This window comes from Hemicordylus capensis, chromosome 4, assembly GCF_027244095.1.
Source record: "Hemicordylus capensis ecotype Gifberg chromosome 4, rHemCap1.1.pri, whole genome shotgun sequence".
NCBI lineage: Eukaryota > Metazoa > Chordata > Lepidosauria > Squamata > Cordylidae > Hemicordylus > Hemicordylus capensis.
Window position 1 is genome coordinate 177563603 of NC_069660.1, and position 22247 is coordinate 177585849.

Consider the following 22247-nt stretch of genomic DNA (forward strand, 5'->3'; position numbering starts at 1 on the left):
AGAAACCAAGGCTTGTACATACAGGTGTGAACCAGCCCTCAGGTTTACCAGTTTCATATATTGCATTCGCCCAAGTATGTAAGTCAAAGGGGCTAGTTCACACAGGCATGAACATCATTGGATCTCTGGTACCTTGATTACTCGCCGCTCAAGGAGCAATCAGAGTCATTGCTTTTGAGGGTTTTTAACTTACTTACTAAGTTGTGGCAGAGGGGCTCAGGTTCTGCAGCCTGCTTGCCAAGGTCTCAGACCCCGAGAGGCAGGGGAGGGGAGCAGCCTGCCAGTGCCGGAGGAGTAGCCCCCTGGCACTGACAGGTCAGGCAGTGGAGCCTGGTGGGATGGAACATGGCAGCTGGTTAGACCTGGTCAGGGGTGGCTAACGACAAACGCTCAAATCGAGCAGAAAAGAGCCCCTTCAGGGCGAAGCCCCTGCAACTTCAGGCCAGACTCTGAGAGGCCTGGTAAGTTGACATCAGTGCCTGCAGTCCTCCTAGGAATAGCTGCCCAAAAGTAACCTGTGGGTGCGGGTGGCACGATGATGACTGCACCATCGCCACCGTCTCGGCTCTCTCTGGGAAACTAGCCGCAGGCACAAAAGGGAGACGTCACTTGATTGTAACGGGGAGAGGGAGGGTCTCTCTGGTCGGAGCATATTGCTTGGTCTTTGGGGGCGAGGCGGAGAAGCGGGGCTGGCTGGAAGGCCGGCGAGAGCTGCGTGCGGTGGCAGCAGAGCCCAGCCGGTGCGGAGGGGGAGAAAGCGGCTCCAGTTTCACCCTCCCCAGCGAGGAGGGCTGGAGAAGGCGAAGGAGGAGCGACCGCCTCAACGCAGCAGCAACTGGCTGCTCGCACATGCAGCGGCTCTCACGCCGCCTCCAGCCGGGACCTCCTGCCGCTGCCGGGAACAGAGCTCTGTCCGTGCCCGCCGCGGGTTCCCCCGCGTTGGCTCCATGGGGCAGCGCTTAGCGCTGAGCCGCCCTCTCCCCGTCGGGGGCGCCGCCGTCTAGTTTCTGCGCTGCGCCTGCTGCAGCCCTTCTGCCGCCCAGAGGCTGGCTGTCGTCTCCTGCGCGGGGCGTTGGATGAGTCGCGAGGCAAGTGCAGGCGGCGCCGTGCTCCGCTGCCCGCCCCGGGGACTGCCCTCGGCCCTTTCCAGAGCAGTCGACGCGGGCCCCACGATGCTGCTCCTGTTGTGGTGAGCAACTTCTCTCTCTCTCGTGCGCGGGGAGGGGTGGGGGTGGCGGCGGCTGGGCTGTGTAAACACCCAACGGCCGAGAAGGGACTGGCTGCTCGCCTTCCCGCGAGGGGCGGCGCGGGGGGGGGGGGTCAAGTCCCATCAGCTGCTGCTCTCCGCCCGTGTTTACTCAGAAGGAAACCCCGCCTGTTGACTTCAGTAGGGTTGCCATCGAGTGGGACTTGTAGCCGCCCGGCTGGGTCCCGCCCCGACCCTGCTGCACACCTTTCCGCCAGAGTAAGTGCGCGCAAGAGGATTGCTGGCACGGCTCGTCCGAAATGAACGCGCGCTGCGGGGTTTACGCGGTCGCGTGCGTAGGGCGGGCTTGCGCGGCGGCGGGCGGTCGTTTGAGAAACTTGCTTTTGACCGTCTGTGAACCTTCTCAGAGGGCGGCTGAGGCGGGCGCTCTTTCTGTGTAGGGGGTGCGGGTGCAAGTCGGTCGGCAGGACCGGAGGTTGCACACGGAGTAGGGCGGACGAGCGCCAGTATTGCGTTTGCGTGGTCTTCAGGTTGGAGATGGCGACTGCTCGCAGGTAGGTATACAGCTCGTGCTTTGCTCGTGTGGCGATGGGTCTTCTTTGTGGGGCAAGCATGTTGTAAGGTGGAGAAGCTTGAAGACGAGTGGAGAAGGGGGGACTGATATGGAGTCTTCTTCTTCAGACAGTGCTCACTGAGTGTCTGCGGCAGCGTAGGAGGTCTCTCCGTCTGTAACATTTAAACTTTGCCACTTGCGAGATCTTCTCCTCTCTCTCTCTGCACATTGCTGTTGAGCACAATCTGGAACCTTGCTGTGGGAGTCTGGGCCCTTACCAGCAGGAGGCGCCAGAAGTGAGGCTTCTGCTCAAGAGCTGATTCTCTGGGTACTTGTAAAAAGAAATCGGCTTGGGAGGGGAAGCGTTGGGATGGGTGGAGGAAGGTGTGGAAGTTCACCATTAAGCAGAGCAATCCTTATCGTAATCTGGCACTTCTGATCTTTTGAAAGGGAGGTGTGTTGGCTAAGCCTGGAGTCTTCAACACATTTGCAGTAATCCTTGTTGAACACAGTGACCAAGTTAGAAACGTCACTTCTGGTATTTCTTCAAAGGTAATATGCAGCAGAATCCTGTGAATGGTCGGAGGGATCATTCATAGGACTGTGCTGCATATTACATTTGAAGAAATACTAGAAGTGATGTTTAGAACTTGACCTATATTCATTTAATAAAATAATTAAAAAACCTGATATAGCAATCATCTAAATATGATCAAAACAAGGATTATCTTCTGTTTGTTACTGCTTTTCCTCCAGTAAGTTGGAGCTAATGTGTGGCTGTTTTGAAGAGTAATTAACATTTAAAAGCGCTTGAATTTGCATGTTGATTCTTGCTTGTTTTCTTTTCTTTAAAAGACATAAATACCACTTTTCTACCCAATCTACAAGAGGGCTTCTATAAAATAACAATAAATACATTGAAACACAATTTACCAATACCTTAAACCCAGTCTGAAAACAGATCAGCAGCCCAGAACTAGTAACAATATAATAACCTGAAGAAGAAAGAAGAATTAAAGCAGCAAGGAGTAGCAAAAGCTGGAATCTGTTTACTTCCTCAAAGTCATCACAAAACTAGAGTTCTGACCTTCCATCTAAAACTCAACAGGAATCAGGCAAATGTGGGTGTTTTATTTTCTTAAAGCATACTTCATTGTTTGCATTTTGTATGTCAAATTTTAATGGGAAATTATTGATTGCACTGTATTGAACTTCAGAAATGTACATCCATGATATGCAAAGTGTTGACACACTGGGGCTAGGTTCAAGCATGCATATATATGTCACTAGATTTCTTTATGCTTGATACAAATGTGAATGACAGTCATTGGAATGATAAACAAACCCATATAAAGTGTGAAATGCATCAAACAGACATTTTCAAACATATGCATCATATGGTAACTTTGTTGGGAGGGCTTTGAGAGGTGTAGCTTCCTACTGAGCGCATATTCAGTGCAAACCGTGTTTGCTCCTGTGCCTTCTTATTATTAGTAATGTGTGAAATTGTCCTTGGTAGACACTCTCTAATCAGAAGTCAGAATGCTAACTGTGTTCTGCTTGCTCATAAAATAAACTTTTAAAAAATGTGTATGAAGTCCAAGAGAACACTTTGATTATTGATCCTTAATTCCATGAAGAATAGCCTGGTGTGTAATGTAAACCTTCCTTATTGTGTGGAGTTAACTTGATAAATGAGTATTGGTTTGGTTGCCATTGCCAAGTGTAAATGCTACATTTTAAACATATTGGTATCCTTATGACATTTTCATTGACAAAATGATTGCTAGACACATCTCTGAACATAAGCTGTTCTGGCAGATTTATAGGTGTGCATATAACCAATATCCTAATGTGATAGTAAGTCGAATAATTACACTTTTAAGAAACAAGTAGCTTTTGCAGGGCCAGAAACAGCACATCTTTTAGAAATGCTCAGTCAATTTAAACACCATGCCATTAAAGCAAATATGCTCTGGGGCGGCTTTTTAAAATTTATTTTAATGCCACGCTATAAATTGAAGCAGCCATTAAAGCATTCTGTGAAGCACAAAGGCTTACACATTTGAAGATACCACTTGAGTTTAGGACAGGCAAGAGTTTGAAGTTTATCATTCCCGTCCCCCTTCCAGGCATATAATCTCACATCTGTTTAAAATGAGCAAACGGGAAGAGAATTGTTATATGTATATTCTTCTTTGTTTTGAGGTAGTTCAGAAATGAAAAGTACACACATTTTGCTTGTTCAGCATTTTCCCCAATGCATGTGAGTGGGATGAAACTATACTGTAAAGAAATGGCGTAATCTAGTGTTATGTTAATAATGGCCAGTGTGGGCCCGATTAGACCTTCATTTCTGAGAAGGGAGAGGGTCCTAAAGATGGTTCACACCTGTGTGTTTGGCCTTTGACTGCAACGTTGAGTGATGCCTTGCGCGCATTAACTGCCGTCGGAGATTGAACCCCATAGATAAAACTTCCCTATTTCTTTACACAGCGTTAGCAGCAATGCTTTTCAATGGAGTCTTCACACATTCACTTATTCCCAGTCATCAAGTGCAGAGAAATGAAATGATGTGTACAAATGTGTGAACCAGCCATTAGGCTTACATTAGCCCTTCCTGGGTAGGAAGTAAAATTTAACCCAGTATAATACCAAATTTATACCTAGGGCCCACTTTTCATACTGGATGTGGGAAGACACATTTGGTTAGGACCTATATTTCGGAAAGGCTAGCTAATATTGCCTCGATGTTTTGTTTGTTTTTTAAAATGTACCCTATATACAGTACCTGCCTAGTGCCAAAGAAAAGACCACGTCTCTTAATTTCTGTCAGCGATCTATTAATTATTTATCTAAATCAGGACTGCACAACTCAAATGGTTCTGAGGGTAAAATAGTACTTACTTAACTCAAGAGTTATAGCTGCTGCTGTATTGCTGGACAGCATTCCCCCCCCCCCCGTTAGGTGTTCCCTCCATGGCTTCAGATAATCCGTGAAAGGGATGCAGTTGGCCCATGATGGGCTCTCTGCTGTTCAGGCCTGATTGAACTGGGCATGTTTCTACTGCAGAAAAGAAGATTTGTGTAAGGCACTGGGCATGTTTCTACTGCAGAAAAGAAGATTTGTGTTTTGCAGTGGGTGGAGCATGTACTAGCAATTTTAAACCATTATTTCTGAAAGCTTTTGCAACACTGGCTGTGAGGAGGAGAGGCAACAGTCGTTTGTAAGGGGCCTCTGAAGAAAGGGCAAGTAGTAATGGCTTCAGGAGTTTGAGCAGAGCAAGGCTTCCTTACTGTGGCAACTGTGAGGGAATGAAACTTTCCTGAGAAAGGTGTCATGCTTTTTCACACAATGCATTGTTAGCTTGTGGAATTCACTGCCTCAAGATGTCATCATGACCACTAGATTAAATGGAATTCTTTTTTAAAGGCAAGTTTTATACAAATTCATGGAGCTGAAAGTTACAAATGCATACCTTTCAGCTAGGGTTGTGCATGGAACCAGTTCGGCACTCCTTTTCTGGAGTACCGGACCGGTTTGAAGGTCCTGCGTTCGAGCTGGTTTGGAGGGTTGGGGGTATAACTTTAGTGGACGAGGAAGGTGCTTCCTACCTGCCCATCCCTGCTCCACCATTCCCCCCCCCCCCGCTAGCACTCTCCTAAACAGCATGGGCTGCTATTAGCTCAGATTGTCCACTGGTGGGTCCTTCTGGTTTGTGGAGTGGCAGTGACTCCTTGACAGAACCTGTCCTAAGATCTCCTTTCCCCAGTGCTCCTCTTAGTGTTGCATGGTTTTTAAAAACTTCTCACCACTGCCTACAGCAGCAGTGGTGGAAGCAGAGATTGTGGCAGCTGCCAGCTACCATCTTGGTTTTCTGCTCAGACACAGTGTCATGCCAGGGCATTGTGGAGAACCCAAGATTTTGGTTGGAGACTGCCAAGGACTCTACTTGCTTTCCATAGGTGGTAGTAAAAAGTATTTGAAAGGGGTGTGTGTGTGTTTTAAGCTGTCCAGTGCCAAAATTGCATTGGGGGAAAAATAAATAAAATGGGTCCCTGTTCACAAAGGGCTCACAATTTTATTTTATTTTTAAAGCCAGCTGGAGAGATGCTGTGCTAGGGGTGGATAGGGCCAATTGCTCTCCCCCGCTATATAAAGAGCATCACCACTTTTAAAAGGTGTCTCTTTGCTCACTTAGCAAGGGCAAAGAGGGGCAAACATAATAATGTTACACAAGCTCCTCTGATGACTGTCCCCCTACTTTCTTCCTTAACTTTCATTCCAGTGTGCTAAACTGTGGGTAGCCAAGGCAAAGCCAAGCTTGAGTACCTAACAGGAACTGGCTGGAGTTGCTTAGGTTAGGGCTCCAGCAGTTGTTGGCCTGAAAGATTCAAGGCCTGCTTAGAAAGGGTCTGTCCTCCAAAGGTTCACTGGTTGGGGTTGAAGCTGAGGTATAGGTCCAAAAGGAGCAGAATGGAGGGATGTGGCATAAGAAGAGAGTGAACCATATGGCCAAGACCTAAACTAGTCTGTTGTCAAGATTAAAAAAAAATCCAGTCCTGACATGGAAACTCTTCTGGCCTGGCAAGGCAGGGAGAGCCAAAGGCTGTTCCCAAACGTGCCCATCCTGGAGCCTGAGGAAGACGGACCTGTTAGAAGTTGTTGATTTTTACCCACAGGAAGTAAAACAGCAGAGCACTAAGGAATGAGCACACACTCCAATTACAGATAGGGGTGTGCCCGAACTGGTTCGGAGGCCATTCTGGAGGGCTCCGAACCGGTCCGGTTCCGAGCCGGTCCGGCGGCTCGGCACGGAGGGGGTTGTAGCTTTAAGGGCGGGGGGTGTCTCCTGCTCTCCCCCCCCCCGCTACTCTTCCCCCTCTGGTGCTGTGGTTTTTGCAAAAGTTTCTGGGGTGGTAGCGTTCCTCCCTGCTGCCCCTGGTCCCGTTGTTAGCCTGCTAGAGCTCAAATACGCTACACGCATGCACCCGTTCTGGCACACGTGCGCACTCGCCGCTGCCGCGCGTGCGCTCTGCAGACGTCACACATCAACGTGTGACGTGTATGGAACGTGTGCGCGTGGCGGCGAGTGCACACACGCACCAGAACGGGTGCATGCGTGTAGCGTATTTGAGCTCTAGCAGGCTAACGACGGGGCCAGGGGCAGCAGGGAGGAACGCTGCCACCCCAGAAACTTTTGCAAAAACCACAGCGCCGGAGGGAGAAGAGCGGGGGGGGGGGGAGTACTACCCCCCTGCCCTTAAAACTACAACCCCCCCCGTGCCCATCCGGACTGGTTCGGCAGCATGCACATCCCTAGTTACAGAGTAGGTAGCAGAGGATGGTTTGGATATTGCAGCTATTTAGAGAAAACACATGGAGATCCTTGTATGATTAAACACTAAATATTTATTGGTTAAATACACTTAGATAGGAAAGACCTATATCTAATCTAAAGGACTACATACATAGTGGATAGGTAAGGAGAGAGAGAGAGAGAGAGAGAGAGAGAGAGAGATGTTTCCATCTGCTCTCTAGGAGGAAAGGAAGGATTGTGACTCAGCAGAGGAAGTGCTGCAGAGTCAGTTCAGGGGTCATAGAGTAGGGACAGATAGGGAGACCCTTGCTCACTGTCTCTACTCCCAATGCCCCTAGTGGTCATTAGGACAGTTGGTGCAAAAGGTTGATGCACTGGAAGTTCATCTCCGACAGGTCCTGCCCCTTTCCCTTCCATTTCTCAGTCTCTTATGACTCCAGCCAGGTATGCAGGTGCTGGTGATTGTTCCACTGCAGACTTGTAACCCCAGATGATCTCATGATTCTCCAAGATCTGCACTGGTACCAACCCTGACAGTGTAACTGGGTGAAATTAACACTCTCTCAGTATTATGAGTGCTTAGAATGTAGCATATAATTATACTGCAATTAACTGTTTAGCAAGAGAAATGAAATTATTCTGAAGGAAGAAAGCTAGTAAGATGCTTTTAAAAATGGCTTGAACTGTGGACAAAACTAGATGCAGCAATAGCTGCTCTGCTGCAGTTGTGTAGGAAGCAAAGGGGTTGGGGATCTAATGTAAGGAGTGGATGGGCATGCAGGTCAGGGGTCCCCCATCTGCGACTTACCACCTCATAGCCCTTCTCCTTGGATACCTTTCCCCCCTAGTTTGGGCCCCAGTACTAGAAGTGAGCCTAACTGAGAGCAACACACTTAAGAAGACAGCAGCAGGGAGGTGAGGTGCAGGAGTGGGGGAAGGTTCACCACTTGCCAAAGAACTCTTTTAAATTGGGCTCTCTATCTCCTGCTGTGCAGTGACATCTGGGTTTAAACACTGTTTATAGTTGTGTGTACTTGTCTAATAAATGTTATTTAAAAAAACAAGAGACTTGATTGGCTTCTGTTCCATGCTTTCACATCCAGCGCATTCCCTCATGGACTTGGCTATAAAATACAATCCACACGTTTTTTGTCTTTTCCAATTTGTCGCTGTAAAGTATTGCTGACATGAAAGAATGAGTGTTTTATCAGCCATGCCAAAGCGTATTTCAAACTGACCTCTCTGTGACATATACTTTTTGCCAGCTGTTCATGCTAGACTAGTTTTGACATCTAGGCTGGAGCATTGCAAAATTGGCCAGCCAAGAACAGGTGGCAGTCTGCTATTTCGAATCCCTCAGAAATCTGAGGAATCCTGGAGCAAAAACAGGCATTTGCAGGTAAAATTAGGTATTGTTGACACAGCCTTCAGAGAGAAATTTTTGATTTGGCAGATAAGTGCATCCCCTTATGCCATTCAAGAAGCAGCCCTATACAGCCTTAAAATGTTGCCCCAGGGTGTGCTTTTTCTGGCAGATGTGTTTACTACTCCAACAAAGTGAGGGGGAAGGAAGGCTAGAGGAAGGCCTAAATGTTATGGGGCAGTAAGCAAGGAGCATGCATTTGGATTCCCTGTCAGTGAAAATCTCTCCAACTGGCATTAAAAAAATTGTAGTAACGGTTGGGATGTGAAGCCAAGCACATACACAAGGTGTTGTGTACACTTGGATCATATGTGCACAATGCCCAGCTCTTGCAGCTCTGGACCTGGTAACTTCTGAAAGCAAACTTTCATTCTACTTCTGTTCCTCAGAAGGTTGTCCAGGGTCTCATTGATGAGAAGATCAGTAATAGAGCAGACAAATTACTCTAATAGACTTTGTTTATTGCTATCGATCTTCCTTCTGTAGGGCAGTGGTGGGTAGGTTCTAGTGCACTCTTATTTCATGCAGTGAGTGGGTGAAGCACTGATGATATGGCCGGCACTCCATGTAAATCATATGTATGTGCCCTAGAATATATGTGAGAATCCTCTGCAGTGCAATAGGGATTCCTTAGCAGGCAAGTCAACAGAGAAGACATTCCTTTATGGTAGAAAGTTTGGAAAACACTGCAATTTAGTCTAGAAGAGGTCCATCAAACTTGAGTGTCAGTGTGTTTGGATTAGGATATTGTATATTCTAACCTGGACTGGGTTTTGCAATCTGAGATGAGCAGGGGGTTTCTTTCTTGTGGTTTTATTGAACCTCTTGCATGTGCACTTGGTATTTTCTGGAAAGCTGCCTGGCAATCTTAATTGCAATGTGAATTCTTCAAACTGTGGTTGAAATGTGGTAGATTTTATTATAAAATTTACTAATGGATTTCTATTATCAACCACTGCTCTTTTTTACTTTGTAGAAAAATCATCTGTACAGACAATTCCTGGGCAAAATCAATCAGGTGGTTGCTGTGAAACATCAGACTCTTTTGGATGCAACTGATTACCCATATCCATTTTGGTTTGGCATCAAAACTAACTTGGTCACCCTGATGGTTGACCTATGTTATGAGAGAGACAGGGCTAGTGTGACTTGGCTGCTAGGGATGTGCACGAACCTGTTTGGAGGCCCTTTTACAGGCCTCCGAACAGGTTCAAACACTGGCAGGTTCGAAAGTTCGACGGCGGGGGTGAGATAACTTTAAGGGTGGGGGAGGGTGCACTTATTCCTCCCTCCACTTTTCCTCTGCTGGCGCTGGCTGGAAAACCAGTCCAGAGGGGCAGCAATGTAACTCCCTGTTGCTCTGTCCGCTCTTTGGACCGAAAGTAGCGAGCATGTGTGCACACATCAGCAAGCGCAACATGTGTGCACATGTACGCACCCAACGTGCACACTAGCGCTCGCTACTTCCACCTACTTCCAGTTCGAAGAGCGGATGGGGCATCAGGGAGGTACGCTGCTGCCCCGCCAGACTGGTTTTCCAGCCAGTGCCGGCAGGGGGAATGTGGAGGGAGGGGTAAGTGCACCCTCCCCTGCCCTTAAAGTTATCCCACCCACCCCCACCATCAAACCAGCTCCTGCCAGTTCCAAATAGTGTACATCCCTATTTGCTGCTCTTCCTGGATTTCTCAGTGGTTTTCAATGCTATAAACTTTGGTATTCTTCTGAATAGACTGTAGTTGGAGGTGTGGTGTTGTTGGGGTGGTTCTGTTCTTACTTGGAGAGCTTATTCCAGAAGGTGATGCTGTGGAGGGTACTACTGAGCAGCCACACAGTTTTTATTCTGTGGGGACTTGTGAGGTTCCATTTTGTCCCCCATAACAAAACCTACACTATATGAAACCTCTGACTTGAAATTTGATCTGGAAATTTGAAGTGAGGTGCCATTAGTTACACTATCGCCACCCAACTCTCTTTCCCCTTTTTATCTAATTGAGGTGAGTTAGTGGAGGAGCTAGATTGGTGTTTGGGTTAAGTGATGGGCTGGATGATGGCCAGTGAATGGAAACTCAATCTTGACAAAGCTGAGGAACTGCTGGTGGGTTCCTCAGATCATCAAGATGGTGTTCAGCTTCTCCTATATGAGGTTGCACTCTCCCCACCAAAGGATCAGATTCACTGTCTGGGGATGTTGGTTGATGCAGCATTGTCCATCAAGACTGAAGTGGCCTCAGTGACACATGGAACCTTCCTTCTGTTAAGGCTGACACAGCAGCTGTGACCCCACCCCTGCTGAACAGAGAGAGCCTAACTCCAGTTACCCGTGCTTTGGTAACCTTGAGACCAGTGTACTCTTACATTTTTGAGTTTTGTTCTGGGCAGAAGTATCAAAGCAGTGTGTGTGCATGTGCATTCAGAGTTGGGCCTTCCTGATTCAACCTGGGTGGGATATAAAATTAACTGAGGGGACATTAAAAATGTGTGAGCATGTGCACACCTTAGAGGGAACACTGCTTGAGACTTGATTATTGTAATGCATTGTATGTGAATCAGCTGCAGTGGTGCAGCGGGGAAGCAGCTTGTCTAAGGAGCAAGAGGCTGTTAGTTCAAATCCATGCAGACATGCTTATTTTCCCAGACCTTTTAAAACACCAGTGGAATTGCTTTTAACCTGCCCTTGTTGATGCTGCAGCATTTTATTTTGCTTTTGCTGTTTTATGATCTTTGATCTATTGTGTTATTGTTAACTTGCATTTAGTGATAGGGAGAGGGGAAACTGGAGGATAAGCAGAGGTTCAAAAGAAGAGTCTAGGAAGCTACACAGACAAAATCAGAATTATGTCTGCCCAGGCAAAGACCTAGGTCTTGTCTGCAGTTCTGATTGCAGGATTTTGAGGGATCTGGCTCCTGGGTGGGCCTTTTTAACTTGGAAGAGGCAGGACATGCAAACTGAGAACTCTCTTGCTGCTTCTGATCTTTGTGATTTGTGCAATGTGAACGCGGGAGTGCTGTTGGGGTGATGGGCCTTTTGCCACCATTGGGGCCTTGACCTGACCTTGCTGCCATCTGCTCACCAGGAAGTGGTAATAGCCAGGTCAGGGTCAACCAGTAGGCTGCCTGGGGAGGGGAAGTGGAGTCGTGCTGGGCCTTGGGAAGGCAATATTGCCCCCTTTTCCTCTGCTTCTTCACCACAAGGCCACAAACCAAGAAGCTCACAGCTTATGCCCCAACTAATTCTGACATGAACTGAGAGACTGCATCTGCTTATGGGATAAGAAACTCTTCATTGTTCTGCCTGCTCTGCTGCTCTAAAAGGGGTAGTGGTGATCTTCAGCATATGACCTATCTCAAGTTGAGTTTTCAGAAAGTGAACTTGCTAAAAGAAAAAAAGTATTTCAAAATGTGCATTTGAACCAGAAATTAAATTTCTGAGGTTTCTGATAATTGTGCCAAAGTTTGTCTTTGTAGCTTTTCTACAATTTAGGTAGACTATGTATCAAGATAAAATAAGGAGTAGTTATCATAGTTATCAGATTGCTTTGTATTGAAGAAAAGTGCCAGTGATTGTAGGCATGCTAATGCTGAAGGCATGCTATATATAGTAGCCCTTCTGGGCGTGAGAGAAGAGTAAAATGTAGTAGAACAGAAGTATTTGTTTAATTGCAAAGTTTACACTATTATCTACATTACACTATGTATCTATCATTACACTATGTAATGAGTGTTTTCTGCTTAGCAGTGTCCACAGCTATTAAAAGTCTTTATAGAGACTAGCTATGTAGGATTTAATGTCTAGGTGGACCAATAGATGGACCAATCAATATAAGACATGTTCATATGCAAGTAAGCATGCTAAATATTCCTGGTGCTGAGGTAAGGCTGAGGCACTAGGATGGTAGTAGCCAACCTATTAACAAGTTTTCCCCTTCCTGTCTTAGAAAAAGAAACATCAAATAGATTCCAGCAACAGATGCTGGAGGGCTAATGTGCTGGGTGAGGATAGGGCCAGTTGCTCTCCCCCTGCTAAATAAAGAGAATCATCACTTATAAAAGGCGCCTCTTTGCCCAGTTAGCAGGGTTCTTACTCTGTTCTGGCTTGCATTTGTGGCAATACCACATCTCTAGTCCCAAGCAGTGTTTTCTCAGGTTTAAAGCATGGTTTCCTTTTTAAAGGCACCATATAAATGTTGAATCTCATACTTTCAAAAAGCTTGGGGAAAAACATAGGTGGCCCCTGGGGGTGGGAGTGAAGGATGAACAGGGAGTTGGTGTTGAATTTGAAGGCAACTGTGTTTGTCATTTGAAGAGTGAAGATGTGGGAAAGCCGAGCTGCTCCATAGCAGAAAAAAGTGCACCATCTCCTATGGTAGGGTTGCAATGAAGGCCTTGGAAATGATATTTAGATGCCATGACGTGTCTGCACCTATAAAGGTTAGAATCATTCGGACAATGGCTTTTCCCATGACACTCTATGGAAGCGAAAGCTGGACTTTGAAGAAGCAAGATAGAAAAAGTATTGACGCTTTTGAACTTTGGTGCTGGAGAAGACTTTTGAGAATACCATGGACAGCTAGGAAAACAAACAAATGGATCATAGAACAAATCAATCCAGAATTTTCACTCGAGGGCACAAATGACCAGGCTCAAACTATCATACTTTGGAAACATTATGTGAAAACCCAGCTCCCTTGGCAAGTCCATAATGCTGGGGAAAGTTGAAGGAAAGAGAAGAAGAGGATGACCAGCAGCAAGGTGGATGGACTTGATTATGACAGCAATGAATACACCACTGAGAGACCATAAAGGCCAATTTGAAGACAGATCATGCTGGAGATAATCTATGTATGTGGTTGCTAAGAGTTGATACTGACTTGACGGCACTCAGTCAATCAATCAATGAATGAATGTCTCTTTACATTTCTTTTGCCAGAGTTTATGTTCCTTTCTGTTTTCTTCATTTGGGCAGGACTTCCATTTTCTGAAGGAAGTTGTTTTCCCTTTTATAGCATCCCTGACTCTACTTGTTAGCGATGCTGGCATCCTCGTTAACTTAATGGTACTTTCCTCCTTCTTGGTATACATTCCAACTGAGCTTCTATTATTGTGGTTTTAAATAAGTCCAATGCTTTCTGGAGTGATTTGACTCTCCTGATGTTCTCTTTTACCAGTCCCCTCATTTTGGGGAAGTTTCCTCTTCTGAAGTCCAAATTGTCTGTGTTGGACTTCTTTGGCAGTGCGTCACTCACATTTAAGCTGAATTGGATCTTACTATGGTTACTGTTCCTTAATGGTTCTATAACTCTAACAGCTTGTACCAGGTCCTGGGCACCACTCAGGATTAAGTCCAAAGTCCCCTTCTCTCTGGTTGGTTCCGTGACCAACTGTTCTAAGGCACAGTCCTTTAGCATGTCTAGAAATTTGACCTTTCTGTCAATGCCTGGTCTATTTGCCCAGATATTCAGTAAGATCTAAGTCAGCCTTCAAAGTTTATATTCAACCAGTGCATGAATTACATTAGAAAAATACCATATTTCCCTTGTCTTTTGTCAAGTCTGACCCATATTGCATTTCTGATCCAGTGGATTTGGGTCACTTTTGTTGGTGTGTCCAAATGATGATACAATAACAACCTACCACAACACAGCTACCGGTATGTGCTTCTGTGGGGAAGGGAAGTATTGTGGTCTCTAGTTAAGAAACCTTTCAGAGTGGTCCCCGTTTCTACATTTTCAGATGTGCGTGTGTGAAGGAGAATTCCATTTGTAGCCATCACAGAAAAGTAGAAATGGCAAGCACCAATGGAACAAGGCCAAAACTGGGACACCGCCCCCCCGCCCCGGCACAGATTTTGTGTTTTAAATCTGAATCTGTTTAGATTGCAAATCAAATGCAGTGAATTATCCATGTTTGTTTTTATTTCAGTGACTTTTCATGTCTGCTCTTGTATAAGTAAACTGCACCATTGTAAAAGTGGTTCTAGTTAAAGGCTGAGTTTGCATCTGATTTGCTTAGCTAAGATCTCTGTCAGCATGGATTTTTCTAGTCTATTGTGTGTGTGCAGAATGCGCTGATAGCCCACCCCCTTTTGAGAAGTTTACACTGATCTAATGTCCAGATCTTACATAAACTCGCAGAGTAGGTATTCAGCTTGCTGACGCCTCGTCTACATTGAACTAAATGGAAACAAGAATGTTAAGCAGCTGTGTAATTTCTTTGTATGATCAGAATTTGATTAGACATGTGGGAGAGAAAACAAAGTTGCATTGAGGAAGTTAATTTATGCAACAAGGGCTCGTCTTGTACACAATCAAGATATCTCAGTGGAACAGCACGGTTGTTATCTCTTCTGCTTGTAGTGTTTCCATGCTTGTGCTAGTTTCTTTTTCTTTTCTTTTTGTCCTTTCCAGCCATGTGTAATGTAATAACAACACAAATGGAGGTCCCAAGTCCCATAGGAAAAGCAATCTCTGTACTGGCTGTCAGGGCTGTGCCTATGTTATAGTTCTTCAAGAGTGCAGGGAAAATCCAGAATGTGGTATTAGGTGCTGAATCCAGCTTCCTGGGAATCTTTAGCTTGGAAGAAAAGAACATAAGAACAGCCCTGCTGGATCAGGCCCAGTGCCCTTCTAGTCCAGCATCCTGTTTCACACAGTGACCCACCAGATGCCGCTGGGAGCCTACAGGCAGGAGTTGAGGGCATGCCCTCTCTCTTGCTGTTACTCCCCTCAACGGGTATTCAGAAGCATCCTGCCTCTGAGGCTGGAGGTGGCCTATAGCCCTCCACTAGTAGCCATTGATAGATCTCTGCTCCATGAAGTTATCCAAACGCCTCTTAAAGCCATCCAAGTTGTTGGCTGTCACCACATTTTGTGGCAGAGAATTCCACAAGTTGATTTTGCATTGTGTGAAAAAGTACCTCCGTTTGCTGTTCCTAAATTTCCTGGGATGACCCCTGGTTCTAGTATTATGTGAGAGGGAGAATCACTATCCACTTTCTCCACACCATGCATGATTTTATAGACCTCTATCATGTCTCCCCGCAGTCGTTTTTTTTCTAAACTAAAAAGCTCCAGGTGTTGTAGTCTTGCCTCATAAGGAAGGTGCTCTAGGCCCCTGATCATCTTGGTTGCCCTCTTCTTCCACACCTTTTCCAGATCTACAATGTCCTTCTTTAGATGTGGTGACCAGAATTGTACGTAGTACTTCAGGTGTGGCTGCACCATAGTTTTGTATAAGGGCATTATAATATTAGCAGTTTTATTTTCAACCCCCTTCTTAATGATCCCTAGCATGGAATTGGCCTTTTTCACAACTGCCGCACATTGAGTCGACACTTTCAATGAGCTGTCCACCATGACCCCAAGTTTCCTCTTCTGGTTAGTCACTGACAGCTCAGATCCCATCAGTGTATACTTGCAGAAGGTACTCTTCTGCATCTGAAAGGCATCTTTCCTTCACAGAAGGGCTGTTTTAGACTTCATGCTAGAGCAGTGCACGAGAAAAGTGAAACATGAAGAGGCGGAAGATGGTTGTATACAGCTGAAATAGAGAATTGGGTCCCATGTTGCAAGTTGACTTTAGAGGTCCCATGTCTGAAAAGCAAGGACTGCTGAACTACAATTGTCCCCTGGCTAGCGGGGCTGCCCTTGCGATACAGGCGAATGAGGAGAGTCACTTCGGAGGGCACAGTTTTGAGGGATGTCCTCTAAGCCAGAAGTAGCATATGAATCCAGGCTCTCCTTAGATGATTTCTTGTGCAGAGCTTTGTTTCCAAAGTTTTAAGGCAGTGCAGATGGGAAACACAAGATTAAAAATACCAAGTCATTATGCAGGGAATTCTGGGATGCACTTTCAGCTCTTTCAGGGTTGGCTTCTGTTACCCTGGCTAGGTTGGGCACAAAGCTTGAGCTCACGCCTGTGCCCTGAAGAACAGGGCTGCGAATACAGTGCAACATTGTCTGGCTTCCATGAAGAACACTCTCCCACCAATTTTGCATAGGCCACTTAAAGCATTTTCAGGTATCTCTCCTATTGTTGGTGTGCATGCAGAAAAGACAGAAATGCAGTATAATTTATTTATTTAACACATTTTTATACTGCCCCATATGCAAATCCCTGTTGTGTCCTAAAAACACAACAATTTAAAACATTATCACAATTAAAACAGTTTAAAATACAGATGAAAACGCTAGAACTTTCAACTTTAAAACTATAAACTAATAGCCTGACTAAACAGGCATGTCTTCAGGTCCTTCTTAAATGCCTAATGGTTGTGCAGGAAGGAGGATTTGCAATGGCATTTTATGGCATTTTTGAATAGATACGTTCATTTGTTCTCCACCTACCATTCTTTCCATAGAGTTCCACACATTTGGGACTAGATTTTTTCATACATTAACCTTTCCTTCCTGAATGGAAATGTCTCTTGGTCACAAGTCTAACAAGCATGAAAGCCTCTCTCATTCAACAGCCATACATTTCCCTTCTCAAAATCCACCTCTTGGGGGAAACTTTCAAGACTGCTAGTTTCACCAGTTCCTGCTTGGTTTTGTAAATTAGTACTACTATACATGCCATTAAGGGGGAGGTGATATTGACAAGTTCAGAGACAAGTCTGGTCAGTATCTTTAGCGTCTGTATGAAAGGGGACATCATGATGGGGCAAGTCATGCAGAAAGATGGGGGGAGGTTATATACAGACGATCACCAACTGCATCCTGACAGGATTCTAATCCCAGGGCAATTTTATCCACAGACTCAAAGAAGATAGAAATAATTAAACAATTCAACAGTAAAAATGCAAATTTGAAGTGGAAAATGCACAATTTTTTTGTACGTTGGCAGTGGACATTACCTGAAGCAGGGAAAGATTATCCAGTTATCACTGAGGACAATGTGTGATTTTTGGCCTCTGTTTTTCTTTTGCTTTAAACTGTACCAGTCAGAGCAAAGGAATGGATCACCTCATGTACAAAGCTACAGTAGAGTATTCAGTTGTTCTATTATGGGAATGCCATTGTCTTGCATGATGTGAAGAGATGCCCATCTCTCCAGGCTTTTGTGTAGCTTGATTGCTTGCTAAAAGGTATTGATGGTCAGCTGATGATTTGAGAATTAGGGATGCAGGTCACATCCAGGTTGGATTCTGGAAGGAAATGTTTGCTAGTTGAAAGATAGCTAATAAAAGGCTATTTATAGCCTTTAATACAATAGCCTTTAATACAAGTGCCTGTGAAGTGGAAGTGGGAACAGGATCCCGCCTACTGGTTCTGCCATTCCTGCATGGTCAGTGGAAAATGTGAAAGGGGCATATAGCTGCCATGCCATAATTTGTGACAGCCACATGTGCACACATGCACATAGCCTTTGCATGTGCCAGAGAACATGAGGGGATGCTCTCATTTTCTGTTCTTTGGGGCAGGAAGGACTGAGTCTCTTGCACTGTTTCAGCCTGCTCCAAAGCTCAGCAGTGTGGCCTGAGAAACTCTTCCTTGTCCCTCGCAACTTGGGAGCAGTGATTTCTCATCCTGTGCTGGGATTTGAAACATGGAAAAGTGCTTCCGCTGGCTTCAAAGCCCAGCAGTGTGCATGAGTGGCCCTTCCTCGCTTCTCCTGAGCAGGTGAAGGGCAAAGGTGCTGAGAAGGGGCTCTTGCCTCTAGTGAGTGAATCTGGGGAGCCTCCGTGGGTTTTCAGTCCCTTCACTGGCTGCATTTTGACTACCAAGGCTCTTGTGAAGATACAGTGATTTTCCTCATGTCAAAATATCATTAAGAATCTCATGATTAAGGGAGCAATTAGCAGATTTTTTGTGTGCTGAAGATGAATGTTACAAATCCCTATGGTGCTAAACTCTCTGAATTTATACTGAATCCATTCATTTCTTTAAAGAGCTTGTTGGTGTCAGGATTTAATTAACCACACACGAGTGAATTCCTGAGAGCCATTAATAAGCAGTGTAAAGCGGTTTCCTTAGGAGACAGCCTCCCCCACCCCGCCCTTGTCTTTCCATTTACCTTTTCACACACGTGACAAAATGAGCACTCCAACCCTAGGCTTTTCCCAATTCTCTGAGGATCAGGCAGGAACCATCTTTTCTTAAATGCCTTCCTTGCTACTTTGATTTGTTTGTAGTATAGCAACTGTCACGACTATATTTAAAGACATCTGTGACTGAACACATTTATATAAACTTGAGGCAAAGATAACGATCCATGCAATCTTATCTTAATCTTATTATTTCATTACCTTAAAAAACCACACACACATACATCTTATTAATTTGAGTACAACCTGGTCAGTCAGTACGATTACCATTAGTTTTAGAAAACATGTGGCATACCCTCCAACAGTTTACCGCTGAAAATAGGGTCACACCTGTGAATGTGTAGGGGGCATAGTTGAGCAATTGGGGAGGCATAGCATACAATTCTGACTACAAGCATGCCACAAATAGAAAGTGGGTAATGAGTGCATGCGGAGCACATCATTCCAGATTACCAAAGCAGATGAGCCAAGCCCATGCCCTTTAACATTGTACCCAGTAACCCAAAGGAAAACAAGATACAAATTATGGATTGAACTAGAGGCACTGTATTAACTCCATCATAATTGCAACAAGGCAACACATTAATACCTGTAAACTCAGTGTGGGCAACTCCTCCAGGGATGTAGGGAGCTCACTGGCAGCTGCGGGATGGGCTCAACCAGCTGCTCCCTGTCCCTCTGCTAATGTGTTGGTGCATCAGCCTGCACCGGCCACACCCCCTTCATATGACATCATACACAAGGTGACATGGTCACCAGCAATAAGCTGGGTGAGTTGCCTGTCTGCTTGCTGCACTCGGCGCCTCATTCACATGCTGTTCTGGTCAAACTTCAGTGGTGTGCAAATGAAGCCAACGCATCTGGTACAGGGACAAATGAAGTGCAACGCATCTGGTACAGGGACAGACGAGCTACTCGGGCAGCCCCCTGAAGGTGTTGGGGGAAGTGAGGGGTGAGGCTCTCAGGGCCCCTGGAAGTGTTCAGGGCTGCAGCACCTGGGGGACATTCTTCCGCCCCTGCTCAATGGTTGTCACACACCTGCCCTTCACCACAAAGTGTATTGGCTGTATACCAATATATACAGAACACTACCTAGCCTAGCCTGCATTTCCCTGCCACAAAAGGGGGCAAATCTCTGTTTAGCTCCCTTTCCCCAAACTACAGAGAACTTGCCCCAAGCCTTGAGGCAAATCAGCCAGAAACTGGCTGTCTCCTAAATCTAATAAATGCACGTCATCCTTCCGATAAAGTTGGGGACAATAATGATGAATCCTAGGGTGAGTAATAGTCCTGCCTTCCATGGCAATAAGTGCCCAACCTGTCTCTCTTTTCACTTTCATTCATCCCCTGTTGAAACTCCTGGGATCACTCACCCTCACCCTTCCATTGTTTCTGAGGGATCAGATTTGACCAAACCAATAAAATGTCAGACCAATGGGTCTTCAGAACTTCAAAATCAGATAAAGCCTGCAGAATAAGCAATTTGCCTTTCAAGAAGCTCAGATCATTGCCACCCAAGTGCAATACTAAAACATGAGGAGCACTGTGGGTTCTGGCATAATCTGCAAGTAATGGCAGGAGACGACTCTAGAGCATTCCACGATGCCCCAGCCGTTCTACCTCCACAACTGTGTCAAATCCCAGCTGCGTACTAAAGCTGCTGCAACTGGCATGCGGGCTTGCCCAAAAACCAAAACTCTGGTTGCAAATGAGAACCCGAACAAGTCCTATCACAGCCATCGTATCTGTAAGAGAGATAAGTGTCACATCCTCTGAAATATAAACATGAATTAGGGCACCTGATGCAAATCGTGAATGTAGCACCGACAAGCAGAACGCCAGCTGCTGATACGATGCTTGTGATCCTTGGAAAGCCCAGCTGCCGCTGCCGCTGTGGAAGCTGCCCCGATGCGAAAGGAAAGGGGAACAAATTGGTCAGGCTGAAGGTCCTCCCAAGCCAAGGCAGTCTTAGCTACTCTTATTTGCTAAGGGTGGGACTAATCAGGGTGGCAAAACAGAATGCTCCCCATCCCCCGAATATGGCCAGGAAGACTAATATAGTGTGTACTGGGCAAATCGAGGAGGATGGACTGCTGGCTAGCTGGACCTGTGTGCCCCTACCTTGCTGACCTGTGTTGGAACTACATATTCTCAGGAAAACGTTGTTAATGGACAGTGGAACGTCATGTCTCTCCAGTGCCTGAACAGAAGAATTGGACCGGGAAGAGACAAGCATCTTGCTAACACATACTGCCCCCCGCAAAAGGCAACTGGAGCTGCAGTCCTGAAAAGCAACTTCAAAAGGACATAGAGAACCAAAGTGAGATACAACTCTACTAAGTAACTGGTGAGAAATAGGTAAGTGAGAGTAGATCATGAAGGGTGTGCCCAAGACCAACCTTCCAGCATATGCTGGATCCTAAAATCTGAAGTGGGATCCTGAAAACCCTGTAATTTAGTATGGAAAGCAAGTACTGCAAGGCACCCACTGATGGAGCAAGCAGCCAAACTACGATGATGCAGCTGTACACAAAACTATATAATATGCTCGACCGGGACTGGCCATATGTCGAGTGAGGAAGTAGATGATTTAAACTCTCTAAACTCATGCAGGGCTGACACATAGTGGGTTCTGGTGTTGGGAGCTAAGGAACGCCCCATAGGAAGAGAACAGTCCATATACTAGGCTTGCTCAACTTAGGCCCCCTAGCTGTTTTTGAACTACAACTCCCATAATCCCCAGCCACAGTGGCCAATAGTCAGGGATTATGGGAATTGTAGGCCAGCTTCTGCAGGAGGGCTGAAGTTGAGCAGCCCTGCCATATACCAAGCACCCTCAAAAGAAAAACCTAGGAGCTCAAAATCATCCAGGTGAACTGAGAAAAGTTGAAAAGCCAACTTGACATCACACTTGCTCATCAAAGACCCAATTCCCTGACTATGCATTATATCAATAGCAGTATTGAAGGATGTGCATTGCACAGTGCACAGCTGTTGCAGAATACAACCTTTGAATGAACTACCTTTCGAAAAGGACAAGTGATGGATGAGGTGATACTATCCTGGCACCTTCTTGGGCACAATTCCCAGCAGAGACAAATGGGGTACTGGGGGTGCAGTAAATAGACCCAAGATTCTTCCTTCATCCAGTTGCTTTTGAATTTTAGCCCTAACAATATGCTCTAGACCTGAAACCGATTTAAGGTTGTTGGCCTGGCAAGGCACCCAAAGGAATTCAGAAAACTAGAAACAAATCCTTCCCAAACATATATGCCTCAAATATATGCTGATGGGGTTTGAGCTGTCAGTGACTGACCAGGAGAAGGATCTTGGTGTTGCAGTATACAGCTTGTTGAAAGTCTCGACTCAATGTGTGTCTCCAGAAATGGATGTATCTGGAGTATCAGCCGAAGCTGATAAAAAGCACTCCTGGCCAAAGCCTCAGCCTGAGAAACCAGGGAGACTTTAGAATCCAGGAGCACTCCCAGACAATGAACCTGATCTTTTAGGGGGAGTGTAACCACCATCTAGAACAGGCAAATCTAAACCATCTCTCAGATCCCGACCCCCTACAGACAGAACCTCCGTCTTCAACCTCAGCCTGTTATCCCTCATCCAGCCCAATATCGCCTCCAGGCGTCATGCTATTTCCTGATGAAGTTGGTATGGAAAAATAGATCTGAGTGTCATCAGGATATTGA

The 22247-nt window shown here is 45.7% G+C and overlaps 1 protein-coding gene across 3 annotated transcripts in view; it reads left to right on the plus strand.

Moving 5' to 3' along the window:
• The first annotated feature begins 628 nt into the window (after nt 1–628).
• Nucleotides 629–22247, plus strand: part of SEMA5A (semaphorin 5A) — a 249848-nt gene continuing 228229 nt past the window's right edge. Inside the window, exon 1 of one of the 3 annotated variants that reach the window (XM_053247465.1) lies at nt 629–1189. The gene's annotated coding sequence lies outside the window, so the exon portion shown is untranslated. Of the gene's footprint in view, nt 1190–1344; nt 1466–1553; nt 1762–22247 lie in introns of those variants that run through there. The other 2 variants (XM_053247467.1, XM_053247466.1) reach the window with 2 other exon arrangements.